This window comes from Amblyraja radiata, chromosome 2 (genome assembly GCF_010909765.2).
Source record: "Amblyraja radiata isolate CabotCenter1 chromosome 2, sAmbRad1.1.pri, whole genome shotgun sequence".
In the NCBI taxonomy this organism is placed as follows: domain Eukaryota; kingdom Metazoa; phylum Chordata; class Chondrichthyes; order Rajiformes; family Rajidae; genus Amblyraja; species Amblyraja radiata.
This window is the reverse complement of record NC_045957.1, coordinates 75865032-75883844: the sequence shown is the minus strand read 5'-3', so window position 1 is coordinate 75883844 and position 18813 is coordinate 75865032.

Sequence of the window (18813 nt, the reverse complement as noted above, 5' to 3'; positions counted from 1 at the left end):
GAGATTGAAATCATCGCCCGCCCGCCTCTGCCCAGCATAGCCTCTGGTCGGCATGGCCTCCGAACAGCACGCCCTTTGATCAAGGCAACCTCCAGTCAGAGCAGCGGCAACCTCGAGATCCTGGGGAGGTGAGGAGGGAGCATGGAGGAACTGAGGGAGAGGAGGGGGAGGGAGGGGGAGGGTGGGGGAGGGAGGAAGAGGGAGGGGAAAGTGGGGGAGGTGAGGACCGAGAGCGGGGAGGAGGGGGGGATAGAGGGAGAGGAGGGGCAGAGGGAGGGGAGAGGAGTTATGGAGGGAGGGAGGGAGGGAGTGACTGAGGGTAGAGGAAAGGAGAGGCGAGATAGGGATTGGTGGAGGGTAGGAGGAGAGGGGAAAGAAGGAGGAGATGAGGAGGGAGAGTGGGGGAGGAGGGGGGGTAGATGGAGAGGAGGGGGAGTGGGGGAGGTAGGGAGTGGGAAATAGAGGGAGGGGCGGTCAGTGTGGAGGTGAGGAGGGATAGTGGGGGGATACAGGGAGGTGAGGAGTGGGGGATGGAGGGATAAGAGGGGGGTAGGGAGGGGAGAGGAGCTATGGATGGAGTGACTGAGGGTAGGGGAAAGGAGAGGGAGGGAGAAGTGAGGGAGGGATTGGGGAGGGGAGGAGGAGAGGGCAAAGAAGAGGGTGAAGAGGAGGTGGAGAAAGTGCTGTGGATGAGGGGAAATGGGCCGCGCCTGTGCAGTTGGGGGCTATGGATGAGTGGTGGAATATTCCATTAAGGGACTGGGTTGCGTTGGGAAACCAGGCCTCCCATGTGACAGGACCCCAATGGGTCCCACTTAGTCTAGTTATCATGAAGTGCCTAAGAATGTTTTGTCATAATAAATACAAATTACAAAGGCACAATTGTGTCATGATGATGTTCGTATTATAAAACTCTACCCTTTCCCATTTCACCTACTGCTAAAACCATCCATGTATTTGTTGTCTCCAGAAATAACTTTTCCAATGCATTGAATGCTTATAGTTGCCTTCCTCTTGGTAAAGTTGAAGTCATCTAAAATCCTGCTGCCTGTAGTTTACTTATTCATCCATCATCCTGTTGCTTGCTGATTAATATTGACTTCTAGTGAAGCATGTTTTGATTTTAAATTTCTCTCTCTTGTTTACAAATGCCTATTTGACATGATCCTCTCTATATCTCCACAATTATCTCTAATTCCATAATCCTCTGTATAATCTATACTTCTTGAGTTCTGGTTTATTGAAGTTTATTTTACTTTATAGAACTTTAAGAAGAACCGATAGGTAGAAAGAGATAAATTATAACCCACAGGAGATTTGGCCAAATTGATGAATGTTTCTTCAGTTGTTCAGCCTTGAAACGCTCTCCCAAAAAATTCTGCCTCTCTGTCCCTCGTTCCTTGGTTAAAATGCAACTTTAAACTTACCCCACCGATCATGTTTAACCTGACATTTAACCTGACATTTCCTGTAAATTAAGTGACAAATTTAGTAAATTTAGTAAATTTAGTGATCAAGCCAGTTCTGTGAACTGCTTTGTTTTTTGGCCAAGTCAGTGGTTCAATATAGTACTATTTTAAAGGTTATGGAATATACTGTGAACATTTGGCTTCATCAGGTGAATGCAACAATATATACAAATCCCAAATTGGACCATAGCTGGAGTGCAGTGAGTTGAACTGGGCATTACATCTTTGGAAACGTATCTACACTTTAGAATGAGATGCAATGACAAAAGAATACAAATTCAAAAAAATTGAGAAAATATGCATATTTACCAAAGCGTCTGTAAATTAATGATCTGCAAAGTTGGAGAAAACTAATTATCTCCAACCTTGGAGATACGGGTCAATCAGGGCTTTCAAGATTGAATTGAATAGGCCCTTGAAGGAAAATCATGTCCATAACTCTGGGGAAGGAGCAGGGAAATGGGACTGACTGGTTGTTCTACAAAGGGGCTAGCATGGGTTCAAAGGGTCAAATGGCTTCCTACTAACACAGAATAATTTTACGACTCTAAAATTAGTCTTTGAAGAAAGTGTCGTAAATCTAGCAGAATTATACCTTGAATCCAAATACTAAATCACAGTTTTCAGGAACTAGATTCTATTCTCTGGAGTTTTGAAGGCTAAGGATCATGAGTTTGAAATTTTCAGAAGAAGAAAATTAAATTTCACAGGTTGGGGACTCCAGGACTTGGAATCTAATTAAGAGAGTCAAGTTTATATGAATTAATTAGGAAACATTCAGAAGTTAATTTAAAATGCAGTATTCATTAACTGTTTTTCTGGTGTTTGAGGCAAACATGTTATGTTGTGTGTGTCAAAGATCAACACAACAACAATAATAATAATAATAATAATAATAATAATAATAATAATAATAATAATAATAATAATAATAATAATAACAATAATAATAATAATAATATATTTTATTGTCATTGCACATCAGTGCAACGAGATTTAGTATGCAGCTTCCAACCGATGTAAAAGAAAAGTAAAATAAATAAATTGCTGTGTGACGTGACCATCCGAGGGAGACAGTCCAGGGGAGGTGGGGGGCACTCAGCAGGACCTGTTCAGAGCCGCTATAGCTCTGGGAATAAAGCTGTTTCTGAGTCTGGAGGTTCGGGCGTAGAAGGCCTTGTAACGTCTGCCGGAGGGAAGTAGTTCGAACAGTCCGTTACAAGGGTGTGAGGAGTCTTTATGGATGCTGACGGCCTTCCTGAGGCACCATGTGTGGTAGATGCCCTCCAAGGCTGGTAGCTGTGTCCCAATAATCCTCTGCGCTCTGTGGACGACGCGCTGAAGAGCTCTCCTCTCCGCCTCCGTGCAGCTGAGATACCACACAGAGATGTCATACGTTAATATGCTCTCTGTGGTGCAGCGGTAGAACATTGTCAGCAGCTGTTGGGGCAGACCAGTCTTTTTTAATGTCTTCAGGAAGAACAGTCGTTGCTGTGCCTTCTTGACCAGCGCAGCGGTGTTGGTGGACCATGTGAGGTCCTCTGAAATGTGAGTGCCCAGAAACTTAAAGCTGGACACTCTCTCCACACTTTCCCCGTAAATGGAGATTGGGGCGTATTCTCCATTATGGGACCTCCTGAAGTCAATAATCAGCTCCTTGGTCTTAGAGGTGTTTAGTGACAAGTTGTTACGTGTGCACCAGTCCGCCAGGTTCTGCATCTCCGCTCTGTATTTTGTTTCATCACCGTTGGTGATCAGCCCAATCACTGTTGTGTCGTCTGCAAACTTCACGATGGTGTTGGTGTCGAATGCAGGAACACAGTCGTGAGTGAAGAGGGAGTAGAGCATGGGGCTTAGTACTGGGGCTTAGTACACAGCCCTGTGGTGTGCCGGTGCTCAGGGTGATAGTGGAGGACAGGTGCGGGCCCAGTCTCACTGCCTGCGGTCGCTCCATCAGAAAGTTCAGGGTCCAATCACATATCGGAAGCACTATGGAGTGTATGAAAACATACATCCTCTTTTTATGCCATTTATACAATAAAATTGTCTATTTTGTCTATCATTATCTCAGAATCCCAGTGTATTAACGGTTTACTGGGATATTAAGGGTGGCACAGTAGTGCAGCTGGTATAGCTGCAGCCTCACAGTGCCAGAGACCTGACTTCAGTCAAGTTTGACTTCAGAGACAAGAGTGCTTATTGTCCCATGAACCAAAATGGAACAATGAAATCCTTACTTGCAGCAGCACAACAGGTTTGTAAACACGGTGCTTAATAGGCAGTACAATAAATAAACAATATAGGGTTCAATAAATAATAAAATTGTGCAAAACAAAACAAAATCCCAAGTCCCTGGTGCAACCAAGGCAGTTTGTAGTTTAGTTAATAATAATAATAATAATAATAATAATAATAATAATAATAATAATAATAATAATAATAATAATAATAATAATAATAATAATAATAATAATAATAATAATAATAATAATAAGAATAAGAATAAATTTTATTTTCGGGCGCCTTTCAAATCTCAAGGTCACCTTACAAAGATTAAACAGAAGAGAAAAAAAACATATAGTCGGAGAAAAATAAATAATAAGGACATCATCAATACACAAATTAAAGATAGAAATCGTTCCAAAGACACAAAATCAAAAAAACACAATGTGAAGAGAGAGCAGCGGCAGCTAAAGCGCGCCAGCATCCACTCTCTCTTCCGACAGCCATCTTGGACACAGACTAACAAAGTACCTTACACACAGAAAAATCATCCCTCCACAGTGGTTACCACTGTGGGGGAAGGCACAAATGTCCAGTCCCCAACCCCAGTTCGCCCAAAAGTCAGGCCTATTAAGGCCACCGCTGTTGCCTCAACGGAGGCCCGATGTTCCTGGCCGTTCTAGCCGGGTGGTCTTGCCCCGGCGTCGGGAGAGTCCTCACAGCGGCTGGTCCACCTGGAACGGCCGCTTCCTAGCAGGGGATTGTCGGCTTCTGAAGCCGACAAGGATGCACTGAGTTGGAGCTCCCAGGCTCCCGATGTTAATGTCGGCGCCGCCCGCTCCTCTCCGCAGACCCGCATCCCGGAGGTGTTGCACTCGGCGGTCCAGCTCACCGGAGCTCCAGCGCGTCGATCCAGCACGGCGACCCAGGCAAGGCATCGCCCGCTTCGCTCCGCGATGGCGCTCCAGCGCTGTGCCGCCACCGAAGCCGAGGTGCTGGGCGGTCCCCATCAGGAAACGGCACTCCAAGCCCGCTGGTAGGCCATGAGGACTGGTCGACGGGGCAGCCCGGAGAAAAAGCTGCCTCACCGACCAGGTAGGGACCTAGAAGTAAGGTTACCTCCTTCCCCCCACAATAAGAAGTCCATTTCTCCGAAAAAACGAAGAACAAAAATAACTAAAAACTGGAGAAAAAAAATGAATTAAACGGACGGCTGCTGGTTAGCAGCCGTTCCCCAAGATGGCTCCTCCTACTTAGTTAGAGTTCACATTTTTCAATAGCCTGATGGTTGTTGTGAAGAAGCTATTTTTAAACCTAAATGTTACAGTTTTCTGAACCCTATACCTTCTTCCCGATGAACCTAGTGAAATTAGAGCATTGCCAGTGTGGTGTGACACTTGTTGATCTAGCTGCCTTTTTGAGGCAGTGCCTCCTATAGTTTCCTTTCATCGTGGGAGGCCAATACCATTATGGCAGCGTTCACCACTCTTTCTAATGTCCTTTATACATAGGTGTTCAAGTTGCCAAACAGACCACAATACAACAAGTCAATATGGTTTCCATCGTACACCTGTGAGAGAGTTCCTTAAAGAGAGTATTTGTAAAGCTACAAAATCCCTACAATCTTCTAAGGAAGTAGAGGTTTGATGGGCTTTCTTTATGATTGCATCAATGTGCTAGGTCCATGACAGATCTTCAGAGATGTACACGCCCAGGAACTTGAAGTTGTTGACACATTGCACAACTAATGGCCCTGTCTCACGGTGCGAGTCCACCCACGAGTGACCCCGAGTGAAAGAAAAAATCAGACTCGTGTACGAGACTCCAAGTTTATGTACAAGAGTTTAACCGAGTTCCCACGGGTATGTCTAAGTTTGCCGTTTACTTCTTATTTCTGTGATGTTCCAAGTTCGTCTCCCGAGTTACTCTTGAGCCAACAACGTCTACCGACGTGTGGAAAAATCATCACATGGTAAAAGTGATGTCAGACAGTTTTTTACACTATAAAAAGACCTAGCCTGAAGAACGATCTTGACCCGAAACATCACCTATTTCTTTTCTCCAGAGATGCTGCCTGACCAACTGAGTTAGTCCATCATGTTGTGTCTCTCTTTGGTTTAAACTAGTATCTGCAATTCCTTCCTTCAAACTTTTAGAGCAGTTTGTTTCAAGAAACAATCCTTCCAAAATTGCATTCAAAAGTCCATTTGAACTGCATTTGTTCAAGGTCTGGCATCAATCATAGGCTGTTTTTTTTTGTCGGGAGGAACTGCAGATGCTGGTTTACACCGAAGATAGACACAAAATGCTGGAGTAACTGAGCGGGACATGCAGCATTTCTGGAGAGAAGGAATGGGTGACGTTACTGGTCGAGTTCCTTCTTCAGACTGAAAAAAAAGTTTTGACCCTTCTCTCCAGAGATGCTGTCAGCTTGGCTGAGTTACTCCAGCTTTTTGTGTCTAGTAAGATTGTTTTATTCCCTTAATTTATCTCTCATTAAAACGTTGGTAAACTTCTAACAAAATGATTAGGTAAATTGAACATTAACGTTATTTTTTCCCCCGACAGCAAGGTCGAGGGAATAGCAGTGTGTGTCTCTCTACTCACCCAGTATGTCCGTCAGAGCAGCCGTCCCACCGTCGTGACTTAAACTGTATAAAAAGCAGCGGTTCAAAACATTGCTGATTGGGCAGATCTGCCCAGAAACCACCCCTTTCACACTCACCGTAGCCCTGGGAAACAAAGTTTTCGGAGCCCTACAGTCACCCCAGCCCGCCCGCAACCTCTGAATGAAATCAAAGCTCAAACTCTGCACCGAGTTCAGGATCGAACCATGGTCTCTATAGCTGCCGGGATGATAAAAAATTATCAATTAAAAGAATTGAAAGCAAAAGCTACTGATAATCATTTTTTATCAGTTAATAAACAGCAAAAGCAACTTGAGAACATTTAATTGATAAAAGATTTCCTGTCTGAATTGGTTTAAACCTGGTATTTTTACCCATCTTTGGTATTTGCATAATGAGGTGTGGAAGGGACAGCTCTGACCTTTAGTCGTTCTTGTTATGCACTCAACATGCAGGGCTATTTGGTTATTTTTTAATCTTTATCCTGAGATAGGAGAAATAAACAAAATATCGCTATTGACATGCTCTGAGTCGTCATCTATCCATGCAGAAATCTCCACGCGGTTAATATAATTGTTAGCGGCAGTTTTTAAAATCCTTCTTCCCCATTTCGTCACAATAAACATTTTAATTGTGCGCATTGTTATTCTTGTTACCCTGGATAAAAGATTTTTATCCCATAAATAAGAACCAATAATAGTGAGGTGCTTGCTTCAGATTCTTGTTCCTCTGATTCTCTCTCTGTTTCTCTCTCCTGTCCTCTCTCTCTCCCTTCTCCCCCTCCCTCTATCCCCCTCCCCCCTTCCTCTCTCCCCATGGGCAATCACTACCAAAGTTTCTGCCCACACAGTCAGTGCACTTATCATACACCTATCTACCGTTCTAAGTCACCCCAACTCCCCCCATTCCCCCCGACTCCCATCCCTCCACCCCCCCCCCCACCTCACCTTTCCCTCCCAACTCCAGTCCCGTCCCGACCCCCTGGGAAACTGAAGGGAGCGACAATCAACTGCCACAGATACAAATAATGTCATACAACTCAGAACTGCTGTAGCTTTGGGAGCAACAACAGCAGCAGGAGGTTAGCAAGAGATACGACTGATTGGCTCTAGCCCATGTGGGAGGAGAGAAGTGAGTCAGTGCTGGGAAAACAGTTGAAAACTGAGGAATTTGGTTTGTAAATTGGTAAATCAGGCAATTTATCAGTCAATTTAAGCAAGACTGCTCTTAGCGAGCGGCAGTGAGTGAGCGGCCTTGCGAGGGAAGTTCCCTGTGAGTAAAGTGTGAGTCTTTGGATCGAGAGTCTTCGGAGAGGAGGCTGAGGAGAGGAGACTACGCAAAACACTGCAGAGGGAGAGACGAAAGAAGGAGATGTCAGGCAAGCTGATTCAGTGTGATGCTTGCAGTATGTGGGAGGTCAAGGACACCGCTGGTGCCTCTGGCTGCTACAAATGCGAAAAGTGCATCCAGGTAGAGCTCCTGAAGGGCCGTGTTGGGGAACTGGAGAAGCAAGTGGATGACCTCCGGTTCGTCCGAGAAACGGAGTCGTTCCATGACAAGTCTTACAGTACGATTGTTACACCTAAGGTACTGGAAGAGAGAATGTGGGAGACAGTGAGAACGGGAGGGAAGCATGGAATGCCAACATTCCCGGGTGTTGTACCTCTTGTGAACAGGTTCACCCACTTAGAAGCTGTCGGGACAGAAGAGGTGTTTACACTGGGCGGCGGACTGGCTTGTGATGCGAATAGGGCTGTTGAGCCAAAACCAAAAAGGCCTAAGGCAGGCAACGCCATTGTAGTAGGAGACTCCATTGTGAGAGGTACGGACAGGGGTTTCTGCGGCAACAGACGGGATGCGAGGATTGGGTGCTGCCTTCCTGGTGCCAGGATCCAGGATGTCACGGACAGAGTGCAGAAAATCCTCAAGGGCGAAGGTGAACATCCGGAAGTGGTAGTGCATGTCGGCACAAACGATGTCGGAAAGAAGGGGGTGAATATTCTGCAGCGTGACTTTAGAGAGCTCGGAAAAATGCTGAAAAGCAGGACCTCCAGGGTTGTTATCTCCGGTTTGCTTCCAGTTCCTCGTGCTGGCGAGAGCAGGAACAGGGAGATACGGGACCTGAACGTGTGGCTGAGGAACTGGTGCATGGGGCAGGGATTTAGATTCTTAGATCACTGGGATCTGTTTTGGGGTAAGGGGGAACTGTACAAAAGGGACGGATTGCATCTTAACAGGTGTGGGACCAGCATTCTGGCAGGCAGGTTTGCCACTGCTACACGGGTGGTTTTAAACTGAATAAGGGGGGTGGGGTGTCGAATGGGCTAGTGGAGGATGGAGTTAAAGGGAAAGGGTTTCTTAAATGTGTGAGCGTAGAGACAGAGGGGTGTAAAATGAGGGTAGAAGCAATAGGTAGCAAGGTGAAAAGTAAAAGTGGCAGGCCGGAAAATCCAGGGCAAAAATCAAAAAGGGCCACTTTTCAACAAAATTGTATAAGGGGTAAGAGTGTTGTAAAAACAAGCCTGAAGGCTTTGTGTCTCAATGCAAGGAGCATTCGTAATAAGGTGGATGAGTTGAATGTGCAGATAGCTATTAATATACTATGATATAGTTGGGATCACGGAGACATGGCTCCAGGGTGACCAAGGCTGGGAGCTGAACATCCAGGGATATTCAATATTCAGGAGGGATAGAGAGAAAGGAAAAGGAGGTGGGGTAGCGTTGCTGATTAGAGAGGAGATTAACGCAATGGAAAGGAAGGACATTAGTTTGCAGGATGTGGAATCGGTATGGGTAGAGCTGCGAAACACTAAGGGGCAGAAAACGCTGGTGGGTGTTGTGTACAGGCCACCTAACAGTAGTAGTGAAGTTGGAGATGGTATCAAACAGGAAATTAGAAATGCGTGCGACAAAGTCAAAACCGTTATAATGGGTGACTTCAATCTACATATAGATTGGGTGAATCAAATTGGCAGGGGTGCTGAGGAAGAGGATTTTTTGGAATGTATGCGGGATAGTTATCTAAATCAACATGTAGAGGAACCAACGAGAGAGCAGGCTATTTTAGACTGGGTATTGAGTAATGAGGAAGGGTTAGTTAGCAGTCTTGTTGTACGTGCCCCCTTGGGCAAGAGTGACCATAATATGGTTGAGTTCTTCATTAGGATGGAGAGTGACATTGTTAATTCAGAAACAATGGTTCTGAACTTAAAGAAAGGTAACTTTGAGGGTATGAGACGTGAATTGGCCAAGATTGACTGGCAATTAATTCTAAAAGGGTTGACGGTGGGTATGCAATGGAAGACATTTAAAGACTGCATGGATGAACTACAAAAATTGTTCATCCCAGTTTGGCAAAAGAATAAATCAGGGAAGGTAGTGCATCCATGGATAACAAGGGAAATCAGGGATAGTAACAAAGCGAAGGATGATGCGTACAAATTAGCCAGAAAAAGCAGCATACCGGAGGACTGGGAGAAATTCAGAGACCAGCAGAGGAGGACAAAGGGCTTAATTAGGAAAGGAAAAATAGATTATGAAAGAAAACTGGCAGGGAACATAAAAACTGACTGCAAAAGTTTTTATAGATATGTGAAAAGAAAGAGATTAGTTAAAACAAATGTAGGTCCCTTGCAGTCAGAAACAGGTGAGTTGATCATGGGGAACAAGGATATGGCGGACCAATTGAATAACTACTTTGGTTCCGTCTTCACTAAGGAAGACATAAATAATCTGCCAGAAATAGCAGGGGACCGCGGGTCAAAGGAGTTGGAGGAATTGAGTGAAATCCAGGTTAGCCGGGAAGTGGTGTTGGGTAAATTAAATGGATTAAAGGCCGATAAATCCCCAGGGCCAGATAGGCTGCATCCCAGAGTACTTAAGGAAGTAGCTCCAGAAATAGTGGATGCATTAGTAATAATCTTTCAAAACTCTTTAGATTCTGGAGTAGTTCCTGAGGATTGGCGGGTAGCAAACGTAACCCCACTTTTTAAGAAGGGAGGGAGAGAGAAAACGGGGAATTACAGACCAGTTAGTCTAACATCGGTAGTGGGGAAACTGCTAGAGTCAGTTATTAAAGATGGGATAGCAGCACATTTGGAAAGTGGTGAAATCATTGGACAAAGTCAGCATGGATTTACAAAAGGTAAATCATGTCTGACGAATCTTATAGAATTTTTCGAGGATGTAACTAGTAGCGTGGATAGGGGAGAACCAGTGGATGTGGTGTATCTGGACTTCCAGAAGGCTTTCGACAATGTCCCACATAAGAGATTAGTTTACAAACTTAAAGCACACGGCATTGGGGGTTCAGTATTGATGTGGATGGAGAACTGTCTGGCAAACAGGAAGCAAGGAGTAGGAGTAAACGGGTCCTTTTCACAATGGCAGGCAGTGACTAGTGGGGTACCGCAAGGCTCAGTGCTGGGACCCCAGCTATTTACAATATATATTAATGATCTGGATGAGGGAATTGAAGGCAATATCTCCAAGTTTGCGGATGACACTAAGCTGGGGGGCAGTGTTAGCTGTGAGGAGGATGCTAGGAGACTGCAAGGTGACTTGGATAGGCTGGGTGAGTGGGCAAATGTTTGGCAGATGCAGTATAATGTGGATAAATGTGAGGTTATCCATTTTGGTGGCAAAAACAGGAAAGCAGACTATTATCTAAATGGTGGCAGACTAGGAAAAGGGGAGATGCAGCGAGACCTGGGTGTCATGGTACACCAGTCATTGAAAGTGGGCATGCAGGTGCAGCAGGCAGTGAAGAAAGCGAATGGTATGTTAGCTTTCATAGCAAAAGGATTTGAGTATAGGAGCAGGGAGGTGCTACTGCAGTTGTACAGGGTCTTGGTGAGACCACACCTGGAGTATTGCGTACAGTTTTGGTCTCCAAATCTGAGGAAGGACATTATTGCCATAGAGGGAGTGCAGAGAAGGTTCACCAGACTGATTCCTGGGATGTCAGGACTGTCTTATGAAGAAAGACTGGATAGAATTGGTTTATACTCTCTAGAATTTAGGAGATTGAGAGGGGATCTTATAGAAACTTACAAAATTCTTAAGGGGTTGGATAGGCTAGATGCAGGAAGATTGCTCCCGATGTTGGGGAAGTCCAGGACAAGGGGTCACAGCTTAAGGATAAGGGGGAAATCCTTTAAAACCGAGATGAGAAGAACTTTTTTCACACAGAGAGTGGTGAATCTCTGGAACTCCCTGCCACAGAGGGTAGTCGAGGCCAGTTCATTGGCTATATTTAAGAGGGAGTTAGATGTGGCCCTTGTGGCTAAGGGGATCAGAGGGTATGGAGAGAAGGCAGGTACGGGATACTGAGTGGATGATCAGCCATGATCATATTGAATGGCGGTGCAGGCTCGAAGGGCCGAATGGCCTACTCCTGCACCTAATTTCTATGTTTCTATGTTTCTATACACAAGAAAGGGCAGATGCTGGTTGACAAAAAGTGACACACGGTGCTGGAGTAACACAAAGACGCAGCAGAATTTTGAAAATGTCATCCCATCACCCATCCCTTCTCTCCAGAGATGCTGCCTGTTCAGCTGAGTTAAAGAGTGCCCACGGTAGAGTCACGAGTCATTAAGGTAAACTCATGGGCTACTACGTTCTTACAACAAGTTTAAATGTTTCAAATTTTAACATCAAGAGTAAATTTGACTTGTGGAATACTTTAAACATGTTTAAGAGTTAACAAGCCTCTCGGGTACCTGCCGTTATCGCCACGAGTCGCTAAGTTGTGCCCACGAGTTCCGACATTCCCGCTACGTTAATTGTACGTGATTACCACGAGTTTGTTTTAAGCTTGGGGTCACTCGTGGGCCGACTCGCACCGTGAGACAGGGGAAACTCTTCCATGAAGACAGATTTGTGGACTCTAGGCCATCCTCTTCTAAAATCAAAATCTGTTCTTTGGTTTTGCTGACAATGAGAGCAAGTTTGTTGTTCTGGCACATTCACTGAAATAACCTATCTCCCTCCTATATGCTGTCTCATAATTTTTTGTAACTCGTCCAAAACAGTGGTGTCGCCCCAGCAAATATAAAGATTGAGTTGCACAGCCAAGAGTATAGGCTGAGTTAAGCAGGAGGCTGAGCACACATCCCTGAGGTGTCATAGAAATGTAGAAACATAGAAAATAGGTGCAGGAGTTGGCCATTGGCCATTCAATATGATCATGGCAGATCATCCAACTCAGTATCCTGTACCTGCCTTCTCTCCATACCCCCTGATCCCTTATCCACAAGGGCCTCATCTAACTCCCTCTTAAGTATAGCCAATGAACTGGCCAATGAACTACCTTCTGTGGCAGAGAGTTCCAGAGATTCACCACTCTCTGTGTGAAAAATGTTTTCCTCATCTCGGTCCTAAAAGATTTTCCCCTTATCCTTAAACTGTGACCCCTTGTTCTGGACTTCCCCAACATCGGAAACAATCTTCCTGCATCTAACCTGTCCAACCCCTTAAGAATTTTGTAAGTGTCTATAAGATCCCCCCTCAACCTTCTAAATTCTAGCGAGTACAAGCCGAGTCTATCCAGTCTTTCTTCATATGAAAGTCCTGACATCCCAGGAATCAGTCTGGTGAACCTTCTCTGTACTCCCTCTATGGCAAGAATGTCTTCCCTCAGATTAGAAGACCAAAACTGTACGCGATACTCCAGGTGTGGTCTCACCAAGACCCTGTACAACTGCAGTAGACCTCCCTGCTCCTATACTCAAATCCTTTTGCTATGTGTCCCAGTGCTGTTGGTCATCGAGGAGGAAGTCAAGACTGTTTTATTGTCATATGGCCCGGATAGGACAATGAAATTCTTACTTGCTGCAGCACAACAGAATATGTGAATATGTAAACATAGTACATAATGGGGGAAGAGGAAAAATAAGAAAATGTTCAATAAATAACAAATATAGTGCAATAATAATATAGTATTTTGCAGTTCAGAGCTCAGAGCTTATTCATTGTTGTGGTTGAGAGCCTGATGGCTGTAGGGAAGAAGTTGTTCCTGAACCTGGATGTTACAATTTTCAGGCTGCTGTTCCTTCTTCCTGATTGCAATGGTGAAATGAGTATATGGCCAGGATGGTGTGGGTCTTTGATGAATTTGGCTGCCTTTTTGAGGCATCGACTACGATAGATACCTTCGATGGTGGGGAGGTCAAAGCCGGTGATGGACTGGGCAGTGGTCACAACTTTTTGTCTTTTTCGCTCCTGGATGTTCAAGTTGCCGAGCCAGGCCACAATGCAACCAGTAAGAATGCTCTCTCTATCGTGCACCTGTAGAAGTTTAGTTGAATCCTCTTCGACATGCCGAATCTCCGTAATCTTCTCAGGAAGTAGAGTCACTGATGTGCCTTTGTTATAATTGCATCGCTGTGCAGACGTCAGTGTCACTGGTCAATAGTCATTGAGGGACGTCACCTTACGCTTCTTGGGCACTGGTATTGTTGATGCCCTCTTAAAGCAGATGGGAACCTCAGACCTCAGAAGTGAGAGGTTGAAAATGACCGCAAAAACTCCCACCAGTTGGTCTGCATAGGTCTTGGGAACTCGACCGGGTATATCATCAGGTCCAGGCGCTTTCCGAGGGTTCGCCCACCTGAAGGTTCTTCTGACGTTGACGTTATTGTAATACCGTCAGGGCGAATGGGGGCTCGGGAAGGCACATCAGTGTTCTCCTTATCGAACCGTATGCAGAACGCATTGAGCTCATCAGAGAGTGATGCTTCGCTGTCGTTTGAGCTGCCACCTGATTTCGCTTTGTAGGAGATGATGGCATTCAAGCCATGCCTCAGTTGTCGAACATAGGTCTCATCCTCCAGCAGAGTCCAGTCCCTTTTGGCCTTATTGATGGCCTTCCAAGGTCGTATCTGGACTTCTTGTAGACCTGTGCATCACCAGACCTCAATGCCCGGGATCTGGTCTTCAGAAGAATGCGGATCTCATGGTTCATCCAAGGCTTCTGGTTAGGAAACACTCGGAAGGTTTTTGTTGGAACGCAGTCCTCCGCACATTTCCTTATGAAGTCTGTATCCACTGTGGCATATTCATTAAGGTCCATTGCCAAGTCCTTGAACATTGCCCAGTCTACAGAGTCCATGTAGTCCTGGAGTTGTTCTTCTGCCTCCCCCGACCAGCTCTGTACAGTCCTCACCTCTGGGGGTGCTTTCTTCAGTTGTTGCCTGTATGCAGGAAAAGCAGCGCCACTGAATGGTCAGATTTTCCAAAGTGAGGGCGAGGGATAGAGCGATAGGCATCTTTGATAGTCGTGTAGCAGTGGTACCGAGATGAGAAATACATTTTTCACACAGAGAGTGGTGAATCTCTGGAACTCTCTGCCAAAGAAGGTACTTGGGGCCAGTTCATTGGCTATATTTAAGAGGGAGTTAGATGTGGCCCTTGTGGCTAAAGGAATCAGGGGGTATGGAGAGAAGGCAGGTACAGGATACTGAGTTGGATGATCAGCCATGATCATATTGAATGGTGGTGCAGGCTCGAAAGGCCGAATGGCCTACTCCTGCACCTATTTTCTATGTTTCTATGTCAAGGGTGTAAGATCTATGTCTCCAGGAGACATGTTGGTGGAAGTTAGGGAGCGATTTCTTCAGGTTGGCATTGTTGAAGTCCCCGGCTATGGTGAAACACCTCAGGCTAAGTTGTCTGGTGCTTGTTGACCACGGCTGCAGCTCCTCCAGTGTCAGACGGACGTCTGCCTGGGGTGGGATGTAGACCGCGGTCAGGATGATGGAGGTGAATTCCCTCAGTAGGTAGAACGGCGGCACTTCTCTGCCAGGTGTTCCTGGTGCAGAGAACAGGAATTCGACAGAACAGCCACGTCTAAACACCATGAAGAGTTGACCATGAGGCAGACGCCCCATCCTCTCCCTTTCCCAGATGCCTGCGTACGGTCCATACGGTGGATGGAGATACCTTCATGCTGGATCGCTGAGTCTGGGAGCTGGGGGTGAGCCATGCCTCTGTGAAACAGAACCCAGAGCATTCCCTCAGCTTTCTTACTGAAGTGGTGTTACGTATTGTGTTATGTGGCTGAGTAAGTCGAGGATCCCGCTGCAAAGGGATGCGCAGAAACCCTGTTCCCTGTGTTTGGTGACAGATTTAGAGGGGCTGATTGTGCTGATTGCCAAGCAGTAGTTCAGCTGAAGAAGGGTCACAATCTGAAATGTTACCCATTCCTTCTCTCCAGAGATGCTGCCTGTCCCACTGAGTTACTGCAGCTTTTTGTCTATCAGTGGTTTATAAAAAGCAGCCTGACGTATGTGTTGTTATTGTCCAAGTGGTCCAATCCAGAATGGAGAGCCAGTAAGATTACATCCTCCATTGATCTATTGTGGTGGCAATCAAATTGAAGTGGGTCCAGGTTCTTGATAAGGTGAGAGTTGATGCGCTTCATAACCAACCTCTCAAATCACTTCATCAAAAGGGATGTTAGTGCCACCGGTCAGTAATCATTGTTGCATGTTACCTTATTCTTCTTGGGCACCAATATTATTAATGCTTTTTTAAAGCATGTGGGAACCTCAGACGTCAGGAATGAGAGATTGAAGAACTTCAGTCAGTTGGTCTGTAAAAGTGATGAGAACGGGACCCAGTACACCATCAGGTCCAGACGCCTTTCAAGGATTAACCTTCCTGAAGATCGTCTGAGTGACTGAGATTGTAATACAATCGGAGGCTATAAGGTCCCAAGAAACCACAAAAGTTTCCTCCCTATTGAAGCATACATGAAATGCATTGAGCTTATCTGGCAGTGATGTCTTGTTGTCGCTTGAGCTGCCACACTATTTTGCCTTGCAGGAAGTGAAGCGGTGCAAGTCCTGTCAGCAGGTGTCTGGGTGGGGTTTTGCACATTCTCCCTGTGACCACGTGAGTTTCCGCCGGGTGCTCCAGTTTCCTCCCAAAGATGTGTGATTTGTGGCTTAATTGGCCTCTGTAAATTGCCCCCTTATGCACAGCGAGTAAATGAGAAAGTGGGATTAAATAGAACTAGCGTGAACATGTCAGCTTGGACTCGGTGGGCTGAATGATCTTTCTCCATGCTGTATCTCTAAACTAAAGTAAACCTCTACACCAAACTTAAGTAGGCTTGCCATGAAATCACATATTCACGATCTTCGTGAATAGCAGTCAGATGGATACATATTCCATTCCCATTTCTGTGTTCCTGCCTTTTCAGGTCAGGAGAACTAATCTCAAACCACAGCCAAGATTCAATTTTCAGATGGGGATATTCAGACTTGTTGTTACCAAAAGGATTTCTATCTCTGATGTTGACTGAACAAGTTAAGTCTTGGCAGATCTGCTTGAAGATCGGATTGAGCATCGGTTTACGTTAAACCATCTCATATCAAATCATAATTTATTTATGTCTTGTTTTAAATGATCTGCCCTCCAGTAAGATTCATTACTTATTATCCAACGGGTGTTTGGGAAAAAAATAATAAATATTTCAATCAGCCCAAGAGGCAAGAGAAAAGCCTTCCACTTTTACACATTTAAATTGATGGCTATAATTTTAAATTGATATTAAACAGTCACTTCTAGCCCTTTAGGGAACGCATGATATAAAAGAAAAGATCATCAACAATAGCACTGTCTGGATTTAGATTGTTCTGTACAAAGCTGCATATACCTTTGTTAAATAATACTATTTGAACTAATAATGGGATAAATTTGACTTTGTTCTATTTGACCACTATTTATTGCTTGCTTTTGTGATTTATTGATGATTTTGTGATACATGCATTGCTTGTGATACATTTATGATTTTTAATTTACCTTTAACTCATATCTGGAACAATCACATATTCATAAAGATGTGCATGAATGAGATAATTTTTTGGAACCAACTACCTGAGAAACAGAACTGCTCATTCATAATTTTGACAATGGGACCTGGCTCCTGATTATTACAATATTTTCCATGAAACAATGACTCTAACCACATTGTTGTGCTTTGGTGTTGCAATTTCAAACTGTGTATTTCATCACGAGTTGCTTCTGCCATTAATTATGACAAACTTACCCAAGTTATGAAAATAATGCAATAATGACCTGATACACTGGGATGCTGCGATTACGATCAACAAAATAGACAATATAATTACATGAATGGCACAAAATGTAGCTATGTATAAACAAAGAGCTGGTGGCATGGTGGCACAGCGTAAAGTTGCTGCCTTACAGCGCCAGAGACCCGGGTTTGATCCTGAATACGGGTGCTGTCTGTACAGAGTTTGTACTTTCTCTCCATGACCTGCGTGGTTTTTTCTGAGATCTTCGGTTTTCCTGCATACTTCAAAGACGTACAGGTTTGTAGGTTAATTGGCTTGGTATAAATGTAAATTGTCTCTGGTGTGTGTAGGATAGTGTTAATGTGCAGGGACTACTAGTCGGTGCAGACTGGGTGGGCCGAAGGGCCTATTTCCACGCTGTATCTCTAAACTAAATTAAACTAATCTGCAAATGCTGGTTAACATACAAGAGGACACAGAGTGCTGGAGTAACTCAACAGGTCAGACAGCATCATGGGAAACATGCTTACTTCAGTCTGAAGAAGCGTATCAACCCTAAACTTCACCTATCCATGGATGTAGATACTCTCTATGATGCTCGTGCTGATAACATCAAGCATACATGTCTAGTCCTTGGGTATTGCTGGTTACATTTCAATCTTGAAGCCACTCAAGATGATAGTGATTTTTTCTGTGCATTTGTTGTACAAGCCTCCTGATTTTAATTTTCATTGAATTATGTGAAATTAAAATTCAGGAGATATGCAAATCAGGTCACCAACCTCCCATCATTTCATTAATACCGTCACACTCTAAAAAAATGTATCCACTTGCTGTTAATACAGCTGGTTCAAAAATCTACTTACATTTTCAGCCAAAGGCCCCAAAATAAGACCATCATTTTCACCTGAAGATATTGGTCCTCAAAAAGTCTGTGTAAGAAAGTGTTGGAAATGGTTAATTGACAAAAGTTGGTCTGTGAAAGTCTTTCTTTTTTTTTCTCTGTTAGTGATTTATGCTACTGTGTGAATCATTAATAGCATAAGAAAAAAAATCTACAGTCAGTGGAAGTTAAATTATTTGTGGTAATACCGTGACTCTAATATGCATAAGGAATAATGGTCATGATTCACGATTTAATAAAAAATGTATGGCCCACTTTTTTCTGTAATTTCTATATAGGCCAATTGAGAATGTGGAAGCTTTAATTTCACGCTACAGTTAGGTGCTGTAAGTGAGAATCATGAATTTGTCAAGGGTCAGGACACAAGGTTCATCACTAAATTTTGTGGTAGTTTTTCAGGATGTTGCATATCTTCAAGGTTTTTGGAGTACAGCTCAGTTCAGAAACTACAAAAGGCCATTTCATTTTCTAGTTAAGGAGGATTTTTATTTGCTTTGGACTAGCAGCATACATGAGTTTGCAAATCAGATGTTCAAACCATGCAA